At 42.1% G+C, this 14,134-nt stretch overlaps 1 protein-coding gene across 6 annotated transcripts in view; it reads left to right on the top strand.

Moving 5' to 3' along the window:
* Positions 1–354: 354 nt before the first annotated feature.
* INPP1 (inositol polyphosphate-1-phosphatase) overlaps positions 355–14,134 on the top strand; it is a 31,905-nt gene continuing 18,125 nt past the window's right edge. For 2 of the 6 annotated variants that reach the window (XM_050751914.1, XM_050751908.1), the window contains exon 1: positions 3,995–4,122. The gene's annotated coding sequence lies outside the window, so the exon portion shown is untranslated. Of the gene's footprint in view, positions 781–3,510; positions 4,127–14,134 lie in introns of those variants that run through there. The other 4 variants (XM_050751907.1, XM_050751910.1, XM_050751911.1 and 1 more) reach the window with 4 other exon arrangements.

Below are 14,134 nucleotides of genomic sequence, written 5' to 3'. Positions count from 1 at the left end.
AAGATTTTCCCAAATTAACAAATGAGGTGCTTTGTTGTCCCCCAAGCAAAGTTTCTTATATTTTTGCTAATTATATAAACAATACATTTCATTATGGGAAACACATACATAAAACAAAAAACAAATATCTACAATTCCATCCCCTGCCCTAGAGCACTATAAATATCTGTTTGTATCTTTCCAGATTTTTTTCTATGCACTTATATACACATGATTATGTTGTTTTGGGGATCACACCATATTATTCTGTAAACTGTATTTTCCACTTAATAAATCATAAATACTATTTTATGCAATAGATACCACTCTCCAACATTTTAAAATTTTAACACTTTTTAAAAACTTGCCACCGTGTATCTAGTTGTAACTAATTTTTATTCTCAGACATTTAGTTTGGTTTCTCTTTTGGCCATTACCAAATGTACTGTGATGAGATTTTACATTTTGGGGGTGATATAGTTTGGATGTCCCATTCAAATTTCATGTTGAGATAGACTCCCCAGTTTTGGAGGTGGAGCCTGGTGGGAGGTGTTTGGATCATAGGGGCGGATCACTCATGAATGGCTTGGGCCATCTCCTTGGTGATAAGTGTGCTCTCACTCTGAGCTCACAGGGATCTCATTGTTTATGTGGCTCCTCCCCCCTCCCTCCAACTCCTTCTTGCTCCTGCTCCCACCATGTGAGACACCTGCTCCCCATCACCTTCCAGCATGATTGGAAGCTTCCTGAGGCCTCCCCAGAAGCAGATGCCATTATGCTTCCTGTACAGCCTGCAGAACCGTGAGCCAGTTAAACCTCTTTTCATTTAAATTAACCAGCCTCAGGTATTTCTTTATAGGAATGCAAGAACGGCCTAACAAGGGTCTGGGGGAGGGAGGGCAGTTTTTAAACATACACACAGAAGAAAAGCAACAGAGACAGATGTGGCCTTCAAAGCACAAAGTATTTGCCATCCGACCTTTTATAGAAAATGTTTGCATTATAAATTTCCAGGAATGTAATTTTTGAGTCAAAGTGTGTGAACATTTTTGAGGCTTTCACTACATTCTGTCAAATTGCTCTCCAGAATTGTTGAGCCAATTTATACCCTTCTCAGTAATGCCTGAGTTTTTTTCAGTTGCTACACGTCCTACCCCAAGGGTCACTGGCCAAAATTACTAGCTCTGAGTATTATTTTATTCTCAATTTGATGGTGCCTTATCGTTTTCAGTTTTCACTTCTCTTAAAAATGTTTGGCCATTTACATTTTCTCTCCTGATAACGAATTTGCATTTTGCTCATTTTTAAGAGGATACTTTTTCTTTCTAAGTCCTCTTTAATAAGAATGTTACGCTTATCTTTCATGTATATTGCAGATTTTTTATAATTTTTACTTGTTTTTAAATTTTATTCTATGGAGTTTTTTTTGTTTTTGTTTTTTAGATAAAAGAAGTTAAAAGTTCAACAGTCAGATTTGTCACTTTTCCTTTGTAATTTCAGCCTTTGTTTCAAGCTTAGTTTGAGATTAAAAGCAATTCACATGTATTTTCTCCTTGCCCTTTTAAGACTTAAAAACATTTAAATCTTTTAATCCTGTTCAAATTTAGTGTCTGGGAAACGTTTTAGAAGGATGAATAGGTAACATTACATTAGTCTTGGAGTCAGATTGCTGGGTTCAAATTTAGCCTCACCACATACTATATATTTGTGCAAATCTCTTAAACTCTTTAAGTCTTAGTTTTCTTGTTTATAAAATGGAGATAACTGTAACATTTACCATAGGGTTGATGTAAGAATCAACAGTTATAAATCGCAGAAAGCACTTAGCACAGTGTCATTAGCTATTATTATAGCAGCAAGAGAATGTTCTCCCAGGCAAAAGCAATAACATGTATAAAGGTGCAAATGTATGAAATCTGTTTGCATATTCAGGAAACTAGATGTGGTGTAGTAAAATGAGGTGTAATATTGAGGAGTGATTGACCTTGAATGAGTTGCTTAGGAACTTGCTCTTGATATTATCAGAGATTGGGAGCCAATGAAAGCTTTTAAGCAAGCAAGAAACTCTCCAGATGTGTGGTAGCAAAGTGGAAAATGGACTAGATTCCGCCAGGTGCAGTGGCTCACGCCTGTAAGGCTAGCACTTTGGAAGACTGAGGTGGGCGGATCCCCCGAGGTCAGGAGTTCGAGACCAGCCTGGCCAACATGGTGAAACCTCATCTCTACTAAAAATACAAAATTAGCTGGGCATGGCAGGCGCCTGGTAGGGAGGCTGAGGTGGGAGAATCTCTTGAACCAAGGAGGCAGAGGTTGCAGTGAGCCAAGATCATGCCACTGCACTTCAGCCTGGGCAACAGACACTCTACCTCAAAAAAGAAAAAGAAAAAGAAAAAGAAAATGTACTAGATTCATATCCCTTGCTCCACCCTGCCTTCCCCAAATTTAAATTCCTGCTTCCTAGAGGCAAATTCTTTCACCGTCTATGTCTCTGGTATTTATCTCCTTACTTTTAAGAATCATGTTTAAATTGTTTCTTGATTTTGCCATCATAGATATGATTATGAGGCTAATTAAACAGTAACCCTAACCAGCTCTGAGAATAGACCTAAGAAATGAATGTGAGAAAGAAAGTAGAAGCAGCCCACTTGCTAGGGAGTGAAAGCCAGAGAAGGGTGGGAGGATGCGGGGAGAAACTGTGTCAAGTTGGAGACCCCAGGAGCAGGCTGGGAGCAGTACCATGAGTTCCATTCAAGAAGCCAAACGTTTTAAGCACCGTTTCCTGGAGTTTGCCAAGTTGAGTACTGCCCCAGCCTCGTGTCTTGGTGGTTCCTCACAGCTGAAGAGGACCAAGTGTTGACAACTCAGTGAGGCAGTCTCAGCTAGTGTGGAAAAATATAGCTAAGAAAACGTGCCAGATAGAGCTTTAAGCAGAGCTTCCCAACTGGATGCCATGAAACGAATGACAGGGATGCAGACACAGCACGGGTCTTCTCAGTCCTCCAGGTGCAAGGGCCCATTCGCCTTCTACAGGAGCAGCCTCTTCTGTTTACCCCCATTTTGAGCCTTGTAATATCATCCTTTCCCACCTGTGCCAAGAAGTGAAAAGGTGTGCGAAGCGCCGCTTTAGAAGGCCCAGTGCATTCACAAACATCAGCTTCTGGGCGAGACTGCTTGGCCTCTTCTACTTAAAAGCTTTGTGTTGCCTTTTTAAGGTTTCTATTCCCCCACCCCCACCCCGCCCACCAACACCCATTCCTACCTCCCTCTACGGTTCAAAACCCAAACCATCCTTAAGGAAAGGCTGGAGAGAGATGAGTTCCCCACCCTTGATGCGCTTCCTGTCCGGGTGACCCGAGGCCCACTTCTTAAGCGGTAAGGCCCAGAGACACTGCTGTGGCTTGAGGAACAACCAGTACACCTGGCATTTCCATTAGAACAGTGGGACCCGGATACCACTGGCAGGAAGTCCATCTTCACAGCTGCCAACCCATCTGTCAAACCCGCAGTCCCCTATGAGAGTACAGATGAATGGAGGAGGAAGATTTAAAAGTGAATTCGTGGGCGGCGGCAAGGAAACAGCAGCCGTGGCCGAGCGGACCCCAGAGCCCTTCCCTTCTTGGCCCTCCCTCTGAATCATCGCGCTCCACTTGTGACGTCGCGGACGCCCGGCTCGGGCAGGCGTGGGGGGCCCGCGCGTCCCGGGAGCCCCGAGGCGGCAGCGCGCGTTTCCACGCTGCGGTGCCGCGGGAAAGCCGGAGGCGGAGGCCTGGCTCAGGCAGAGCTCGGATCCGGTGCCGAGCCGAGCGGGACAGCGCGTCGCCCGGGCTTCGCCTTCGCTCGCGTGACCTCCGCCGTCCTCTCCAGCCCTCGTCCTCTGGCCGCGCGTGCGGCCGCAAGCCCAGCACCCCTAGCCTAACCTCGCGCCCGGGCCGCGCCTCCTCCTCCCACTCCTCCTGCTCTCCTCCCCCGCCGCTTCCGTTTCTCGAGGGAAAGGCTGCTGCCTCCTGCTCTGTCCGCATCCCCTGCTTAGGTAATACGTTTTCCTCCTTACGCCACCCGCCACCGGGTCCCCGCGCCGCTGCCCCTCCTTCTCGGATCTGGGCCCCGGGCTGGTGAGCGGCGCGCGCCGTCGCCTCTCCGCTGGTAGGTGAGTCGATGGCGCCGGGAGGGCTCCTCGCCTCTGCGCGCCGGCCTGCGAGGTCCCTGGCCCGGCAGCGAGGCCGCCCTGGACCCGGCCCGGCCGGGCCAGGCATGCCCGGCATCGCCGCTGCAGCCAGCGCAGAGAGGAGCTCGCGAGTCCCGCGGCGCCCTTGGCCCTGCCGGAGCGGCCCGAAGGGGATGGGGGGCGGGAAGAAAGGGTGGCAAACAACGATTTAAAAAAATCTAATCATTAGCATTTGTAGGACGAAGAAGCTGATCTGACAGTTGTCCAGAGCAGTGGCCCAGCTGCAACAGGTAGATGGCGCAGCTGTCAGTGGCCTCTTGGTCTCACCCTTGGCTTTGAGAGATGCTTCTGAGTGTCCCTAGCTGCCGGCTACCTCCAGTGACCTACTTGATGAGTGTAAAATAAACATGATGGGACTATATTTAGAAAAATCTTTACTTCCTTGCTGTTAATTCTCTCTGCATTTTGAAAGGTGGTTTTGTGAGGCGTGCATAATTAGTTGGTGTGTCCAGAGTGGTAGCTGGAAAAAAATATTTAACCTGGGTTTGGCCCTATCATGTAGACGGTTAGGCGCAGAGTGTGAAAGGAAACGCTTACTTTAGTGCATCTATGAAAAACACTTATAAGAAACCACGGCGTGTTTTTTGGAGATTTCTCGTTTTAAAGCTATTTTTAAAGTGTTGAATAAGCAGAAGTTTGCCCACTGTATGATGGTGTTCACTTCAAAAGAACAGTGGGTTCAAAGTATGGACAGACCACTTAAGTGGATCCCATCTGTTGAGTAAAAGATTTTTTAGCCCTTTTACTCTGATTCCTAGCTTTGAAGCCAGAAAAGTTGATAAGGATCAGCCCTGCTCAACTTGATAATAGTATAAGGATGAAAGTAATCCACTGAACTACTCTTGACTGGTGTATTAGCTAAGTGATCTCATTCTTACCTTTTTTTTTTTTTTTTTTTTTTTTTTTTTTTGAGACGGAGTCTCGCTCTGTCGCCCAGGCTGGAGTGCAGTGGCGCGATCTTGGCTCACTGCAAGCTCTGCCTCCCAGGTTCACGCCATTCTCCTGCCTCAGCCTCTGAGTAGCTGGGACTACAGGCGTCTACCACCACGCCCGGCTGATTTTTTTTTTTTTTTTTTTGTATTTTTATTAAAGATGGGGTTTCACCGTGTTAGCCAGGATGGTCTCGATCTCCTGATCTCGTAATCCGCCCGCCTTGGCCTTCCAAAGTGCTGGGGTTACAGGCGTGAACCACCGCGCCCGGCTCATTCTTACCTTTTAAAATAGAGAACATAAGTGAAAACATAAAGGCAATGGAATAATTCGTTTTTTCAATACAGACATTTGTTTCCATTCTTATGTAGAGCCTACTTTATTTTTAAGTTTTTGTGGATTTTTATACTACTTTTGAAGTTAGCTCTTAGTCATGAAGAGAATTATGTCAAATACATAGAGTTACACTGTACTTTTTGCGTAGAATAAGCTACCACTTTTCAAGCTTTTGAAATAAACCACCACTTGCGTGGAAATTGCAGCTTTCACTAATGCCCTTTAAAATGATATACTTTATTATAGATTTAAATTATAGCTTTACTTGTTATAGTCCTGAAAAAAATGAAAAGATAATTTCTTGTTTGACTTAGAAGGCCTGTGAGACAAAAGTTATAAAGGTTATTATGTATTTATTTTACTTTTTAATTCTGTCTCTAATAACAATTAGAAAATGTCTCATTCTATTTCATGTTATACAGAAATTGCTTAAAAGATAATTATGTTATATAAAGTGATCAATGAAAACAAATGTCATCTTCATTTTTTAAAGGTGAGGATGGTATATATAAGCACTTTTTCCAGATGTGAGTCCTTATGAATGTTCTTGTTAAGATACTTTGAATCTTGTAATGAAGTTAATAAAACTATGTTAATGTGTTTGTTTGGCTGAGAGCTTAGACATAAAGGCTCTGGCTGGCATGGTGGCTCACGCCTGTTATCCCTGCACTTTGGGAGGCCAAGGTGGGTGGATCACTTGAGGTTAGGAGTTCGAGACCAGCCAGGCTGACATGGTGAAGCCCCTGTCTGTAGTAAAAATACAAAAATTAGCCAGGTGTGGTAGCAAGCACCTGTAGTCCCAGCTACTCAGGAGGCTGAGGCAGGAGGATCCCTGGAACCCAGGAATCAGAGGTTGTGGTGAGCCCAGATCATGCCACTGCACTCCAGCCTGGGCGACAAAGTGAGACTTCATCTCAAAAAATAAAAATTAAGTTAAAATTTAAAAAATAAAAGTTCTGTTTCCCATCTCCTGTGATTGATTTTGCGTACTGTTTCTCAAACTTGTCTGATTGTAAAATTCCTCAGGGTAGTAGGCAAGTGGGGGAGTGGGTAGAGTATAAAAGTGGTTTAAAAGATTCCCAGATTGCAACTTCAGACTTCCTGGATTAGAATTTCTAAGAGAAAGGAGATATTTCAAATAGACAAAAATGATAAAATTTTAAAGTAGTCAACAACAACAAAAAAAGGTGAGTTTGGGAAATGCAGGTGGGAAATGACTATTGTTGGAATGAAGAGTTGATATAACTTATTAAGGCTCCTGTACATGAAATGTTCAAATATGGAAACTATGATTTTATTAATATGATGATGCCACTCATTTAGGAAATCTGAAACTTTTATATTTTTTTCTGGTCAACTTTCTGCTGATCAAATTTAGCAAACATATTTTTGTCTTTTTTATGTGGTATGTAATATTAATTCAAGTTCTGGAATGTGATAAGAGCATTTTATTAATGGATGACTAATGCAGATTACTGTAACTAGTATCCACAGCAAAATATTGTACCTAATAATTTCTCTTTCTTTTTCTTCTTTTTTTCTTGAGAAAAGGTCACACTGTGTCATCCAGGCGGGAGTACAGTGGTGTGATCATGGCTCATGCAGCCTTTACCTCTCAGGCTCAAGCAGTCCTCCCACTCCAGGCTCCCGAGTATCTGGGACTACAGGCACGTGCCACCATCCCAGCTAATTTTTAAAATTTTGTAAAAATGGAGTCCCACTATGTTGCCCAGGCTGGTCTCAAACTCCTGGGGGCTCATGACATCCTTTTGCCTCAGCCTCCCAAAGTGCTGGGATTACAGGTGTGAGTTGCTACACCCAGCCTAATTTCTTTCATATTAGAGATTTGTTACCTTTTCCATGTACCTGATTAAATACAGGTAAGGCAGGCATGCAAATTTGAATACCTTATTTGTAGCTTTCTTTTTTTTTTTTTAGATGGAGCCTCACTCTGTCGCCCAGGCTAGAGTGCAGTGGTTCGATCTCGGCTCACTGCAACCTCTGCCTCCTGGGTTCAAGCGATTCTCCTGCCTCAGGCTCCCAAGTAGCTGGGACTACAAATGCCCGCTACCACGCCAGGCTAATTTTTTGTATTTTTAGTAGAGATGGGGTTTCTCTGTGTTAGCCAGGATGGTCTCGATCTCCTGACCTCTTGATCCACCCGCCTTGGCCTCCCAAAGTGCTGGGATTACAGGTGTGAGCCACCATACCTGGCTCCTTATTTGTAGCTTTTTAAAAAATGACTCCCAACCCCATTCAAAAAAGAAAAAAAAAATTACTTGGCCATGAAACTTGGTCAATTATATATAAAAAATTAACGAAATGGAATATTAAATACCTATAAAATAATTTGACAAGATGAGTTACCACAATGGAAAAATGTCAGAATTTATTTTCCTTTTCTTTCTTCCTCTTTACATTCCTTTTTTTTTTCTCCTTTTTATTGGGGGGATGGAGGGTGTGTGTTATTTGCTCATTTGTTTTTATTTTTAACCAACTAAATATTTAAAATATACTAAATTAATTATCCATGTTTAAATTAATTTATTTGCCAACTTTACCAATAGATGTTTAAACTTGCCCTTTTCCTCTAAAGTGACAATGGTAGGCTTTGCTCAATGCAAATGAAAGTGATAATTCATATCAAAGGTGTTAAATTCAAGTGACCAAAGAAAATTGTTCTTTTAATATTGCTTAAGGAAAGCATAATAAGTTGATGCCATCATTTTTCATTATCAGCAACTTTTAAAATGAGGATGGAGGCCGGGCGCAGTGGCTCATGCCTGTAATCCCAGCACTTTGGGAGGCCAAGGCGGGTGGATCACCTGAGGTCAGGAGTTCGAGACCAGCCTGGCCAATATGGTGACACCTGGTCTCTACTAAAAATACAAAAATTAGCCAGGCATGGTAGCGCGTGCCTGTAATCCCAGCTAGCAGGGGGGCTAAGGCAGGAGAATCGCTGAACCTGGGAGGCGCAGGTTGCAGTGAGTCAAGATCATGCCACTGCACTCCAGCCTGGGCAACAGAGTGAGACTCCATCTCAAAAACAAAACAAAACAAAACGCCGGTGTGGTTGCTGTATGAAATCAAAGACAAATAGCCTAGTGCCCTTCTTTAAACCTAATTTTCCTACCACTATCCCAACTTGTTTTTTAAAAATATGTCAACGAATATTTATTATGCCCTTATTATGTAGATGATAAACATTAAAAGCTTTTGAAATGTGCATTTCTTTGAACCTATAATTTTTCTTTAAAAAAAATTGTGGTAAAAGATATCTAATATCAAATTTACCATTTTAACCATTTTCAAATTACAACTCAGTGGCATTAAGTACATTCACATTGTTATGCAACTATCAGCACTGTTCACATCCAGAACTTTTTCATCATCCCAAACAAAAACTCTACACCCATTAAACAATGACTCTACTCTCTCTTCCCAGCCCTGGTAACCACCATCCTACTTTCTGGCTCTACGAATTTGACATTCTGAGTACTTCATATAAGTGGAATCATAGACTATTTGTCCTTTTCAGTCTGGCTTATTCACGTACCATAATGTCTTCAAGGTTCATCCATGTTGTAGCATGTATCAGAATTTCCTTTCTTTTTATGGCTGAATAATATTTCCCAATCTCGTTTATATGGAAAGTAGATATAAAAAACAGAGAAGTTTTGAACAGGAACAGACCATAGAAATCATCCAATCCAACCTCTCTGCCCCTGCTTTTCTTTTCCTTTTTTATGTTTACAAAATGGGGAAAACAAGTCCTTCAGAGCTTATATCATGTGGCCGAGTTTACATACCTGATTGGCAAAACAGACCCTAAGAACCAGCTCTCCTGTGTCCTAAGCAAGGCTCTTTCTACCGCATCCCCTGCAGGCCCATCCAGGCCCATCCAGGCCCATCCAGACAATAAATAGTAAGTGTTAAAGGAGCTGGTGCCTCCAATTAGTATGGCATGAGTTCTAAAGGAAAGATAAATTGAATTGGGAATCTTCCGTAATTAATGAAAAATGTTACATTCAAAATAGATTGAAGATTAAGGCTAGCTGTGGTGGTTCAGGCCTATAATCCCAGCACCTTGGGAGGCCGAGGTGGGCAGATCACCTGAGGTCAGGAGTTCGAGACCAGCCTTGCCAACATGGTGAAACCCATCTCTACTAAAAATACAAAAATTAGCCAGGTGTGATGTCATGCACCTGCAGTCCCAGCTACTTGGGAGGTTGAGGTAGGAGAATCACTTGAGCCTGGGAGGCAGAGGTTGCAGTGAGCCGAGATTATACCATTGCACTCTAGCCTGGGTGATGGAAGTGAAACCCTGTCTGAAAAATAAAAATAAATTAATAAGATTCTAGATTCTGATTAGCAATGATCAAAACTATAAATAATATTCCATTGGAAAATATTCTTGCTACAAACCATACATCTGGTCTTTTTTTCTGCCTTGAATTATGCATCAAATTTGTATTTTTAAAAAATTTATTCTTTCAGGCCAGGCACGGTGGCTCACGCCTGTAATCCCAGCACTTTGGGAGGCCGAGGCAGGTGGATCACGAGGTCAGGAGATTGAGACCATCCTGGCTAACAGGGTGAAACCCCGTCTCTACTAAAAAATACAAAAAATTAGCTGGGCGTGGTGGTGGGTGCCTGTAGTCCCAGCTTCTTGGGAAGCTGAGGCAGGAGAATGGTGTGAACCCAGGAACCAGAGCTTGCAATGAGCCAAGATTGCGCCACAGCACTCCAGCCTGGGGACAGAGCAAGACCCCATCTCAAAAAAAAAAAAAAAAAAAAAAAAAAAAAAAAATTATTCTTTCTGATAGTTAGGATAGTTACACTGAATCTGCTTCTATTTATATACTATCTGATTTCAGGTTTCATTTGTGACACCAGGGTTCTAGAAACATCTCTTAGCATACAAAAACTTAAGCATATACTGTAGTTGGAACACAGCAGATAGAAAAAATATCTAACTGAACAAAATTTCTCCTTGGTGAAAATACTTCCAACTATGGAAAAGGGAGTCTAAAAAATAAGGTCACTATCAAACTTTTTTTTTTTTTGAGACAGAGTTCACTTTGTCACGCAGGAGTGCAGTGGTGTGATCTTGGTTCACTGCAACCTCCGCCTCCCAGGCTCACACGATTCTCCTGCCTCAGCCTCCTGAGTAGTTGGGATTATAGGCATGCACCACCATGCCTGGCTAGTTTTTCTATTTTTAGCAGAGATGGGATTTTGCCATGTTGGCCAGGCTGGCCTTGAACTCCTGACCTCAGGTGATCCACCCGCCTCAGCCTCCCAAAGTGCTGGGATTACAGCCATGAGCCACCATGCCCGGACAAATTTTAAAGTATTTCTAAATGGAATATTTTTTCACAATTTTCAGATGAGTTCTGAGAAGTATCCGAAATTCATCCTTTATACAACTGGTATGTTACTATAGAATACTTATTATGTAGATCAACTATTTTTTTCCGAGCATTTAATTTACTTTACCAAAAGGCAATATAAGTTGACTCTTAGTGGAACAAGGCTCCCTGTTCTGTTCTTAAGTAACCAGTGAGGGTAGAGCTGACTGTTGCACCTGCTCTTTCCTTAAATTGATAAAAATCAGCTGACATTCCCCTTTCTAAAAGTCTCTATTTTTAATGCGTCTTAATTAATTCTTAATCTTAACTGATTTGGAAAACACGGCTTTAGCACAGGCTTCCATATACAAGCTATCAGAACAACATTTGAGAACAAGGGACATCTTTGTAGCCTATTGCTTTAAGCAGCTTCAGTGAGCAAAAATGTAGGCTAATGTGGTCCATTGGTAGCCTCACAATAGAGCAAGCGTAGACTGACCAGCTTAGAGTGATGTGTATGTCATCATCATTTGAGGTGGAATTGAAGTTTGAAGGTTAGGGAGGAAAGAGAGAAATGTTAGGGTTAAATAAAAGATTCACATATTCCATGATTAATATCTTTTCTTACAAAAGCAAATTAAACTTACTATTTTGAGTGATTTAATTAAATTAATCTTGTTAAAGATAGGTCACCTCTAGGTGAAAGGGCGTAATTTTAGATTCTGATTTGGTGCTCCAAAAATGTGGTTCAGTTGCTAGTTACTCAAATACAGCCTTGGTTTGTTCTTGTAAATGAATATGGAGTATATGTAGACTTTTATACAAATATGGGCCTGTGTGCCTAATGCTGATAAAATACAAGGACAATAAACAGTGTGACAAGGATGAATTCTGTATTTACAAGGTTAAGGGAAAATTCATCAGCCAACATTTATTGAACACCTCTGAGTTACGCACTACGAGTCCCAAGACACCACATGCATTTAAATCTCTTGTCAAACAGAGCATAGACAAGTAAACCAATGAATTGAGTGTTGGAAAGCTGGGATATAGATTTGGCCCATCTCCATTCCCCCATGGCCTAGGTGCCTAAGATGGAAGAGGAGTCAGAAATGTCTCCTGAAGGAGCCAACAGTTGAAATGATTCTCCTCCTTTTACACATGCATTTTTTAAAAACAAACCTTTTTATTGAATTAGAAATATACACATTAGACATTAGGAATCTCAGCAGATAGCTTAATGAATTAACACAAAGTCAACCCACCCATGTAACCATCACTCATATCCAGAACATTACCAGTGCCGCCATCAGTAACCCTGCCTTCTTCTCCAAGATCACCACCATTGTGACTTCCAACACTATAGGTTCATTTTGCCTGTTTTTGAGCTTTAAATAAATTAAATGGCACAACCATATATCTTTTGTGCCTGAATTCTTTCACTTGACAGCATGTTTTTGTGAGATGCGTCCATGTTGCCTATTGTCACAGTTCATTCATTTTCACTGCTGTATAGCATTTCGCTACATGAATATGCTGCAGTTTATTCCATTTTACTATTGATGGTTCTTTGGGTTATTACCAATATTAGATTATTACAAATAATGCTGCTCACAGGTACGTGTCTTTTAATCCATACCTGCACGAATTTTGTTGGGTAAATATCTACAAGGGAAATTAAATTGCTGGATCATACATTATACTTATAGTCAACAAATTACAAATAGTTTTCCAAAATGATTATACCAATTTCATTCATGCTAGCAGTTCATAAGAGTTTCTGTTGCTCCATACCCTTAGCGAAACTTGAATTTTCAGTCTTTTTTATTTTAGCTATTCCATTGGATACATAGTGGCACCCTGTTGAGATTTTAAGTTGCATCTTCCTGATGACTAATATGGTAGACTGTGTTTCTGTATGTTTATTGGCCATTTGGATATCCTCTTTTATGAAGTGCCTATTCAAGCTTCTTACCCTTGAACTGATTCTGAGAAGGTGAGTGAGCATTAGGTAGAAAAAGCAGGAAGAAGAGCAAGTCAACCAGAGGGAGCAGCATGTGCAAATGTACAATCTTCCCAGAGCAGGAGAGCAAATGGATAGTGCAAAATCAGCTACTAAAAGGCTAAACTTAATCAGAGCCCATGAGGTAATGACAGCAACATCACCCAGATCAACATGAAATATAAGACCCAGAAAGTACAGGTAGTCCCAAACTGTAATATTTATTGGATCCTGAGAAATGTTTGACAGTCAAGTATCTGAAAGTTGAACAAGGCTTATACACTGGGAAAATAATTTAGTTTCCAATGAGCTAAAAGGCAGTATTGCAAATCTCTAGTATGGCTTGTAGTTTGTAGTACAGTTTCCCTCTGGCCTCACAGGAGTCTCAGGGGAGGCTACCATTAGCAAGTGGCACAACACAGTGAGCCCCACTCCATATTTAGTGTGGGCCCACTTCCATTCCCCTGTCCCTTCTGCACAGCCTCCAATCTTTAAAACTACTCCCCAAGGCAGCCCTTAAGTATAGAGCAAAGGAGAGGTGGATGAAGTCTATGTTTCCCCTACAACAGCAGTGTGATCTGTATAGAACCTTGGCCACTGCCATCATGTGGCCACCTACACAGACTCCTGGACAGCTGTACCCCTTGGAAAAGGTCATGAGAAACACCTTCTTGTAAAACAACCAGATATTTCATGGAAGCTTGGCCCTTTCCCCTAGCAGCAATAGCTGTCAGGCAGGGCCACCACACAATAGCTTCAAATTGCCATTCCTCAGAAGATGAGTGAGAGGCAGAATTCAGGATGTGAACCGTGGGGGTGGGGTGGAGTCAATATGCAATGGGCAAAAACGTGGACTCTGTAAAGTGTTGAATTATCTGCCGAAGAGGGAAATGTCAACAGAAGTGCTTTGACTCCCTTGCCTATTGATTAGAGAGCAGTTCTGTTTTGTGGCAGGCCCTTATCTATGTCGTCACCCTTCTGTCACTGTGGACAACAAAAGGGCACAGCCAGCTTCTGCTACAACCAGGCTCTTCACATGAGAAGGAGCACTCTGGGCCCCATAATCCTTACAAAATATCTCCCTTGACAGAAAAATGGCTCTCCCAAGCCAATCACAGATTGTCTACCATGAAGCCAGAGTAGTCTCAGCCTCTAGGAGCCCGAGTTTCCACCCAGATGCCCAGAAACTGAAGCAATCAGATCTGACCGACATAAAGGAACTTTATTTGGGTTACTCAGAGAATTACAAGTAGTTCCCAGGCTTTGGATTTAATGGAGTAGTAAGTTTCAAGAAAAGGTTTCAGTGACCCA

The sequence above is a fragment of the Macaca thibetana genome, chromosome 12 (genome assembly GCF_024542745.1).
Source record: "Macaca thibetana thibetana isolate TM-01 chromosome 12, ASM2454274v1, whole genome shotgun sequence".
Classification (NCBI taxonomy): Eukaryota; Metazoa; Chordata; class Mammalia; order Primates; family Cercopithecidae; genus Macaca; species Macaca thibetana.
The sequence above is the reverse complement of the archived record's forward strand: the minus strand, read 5'-3'. Positions and strand labels throughout refer to the sequence as shown.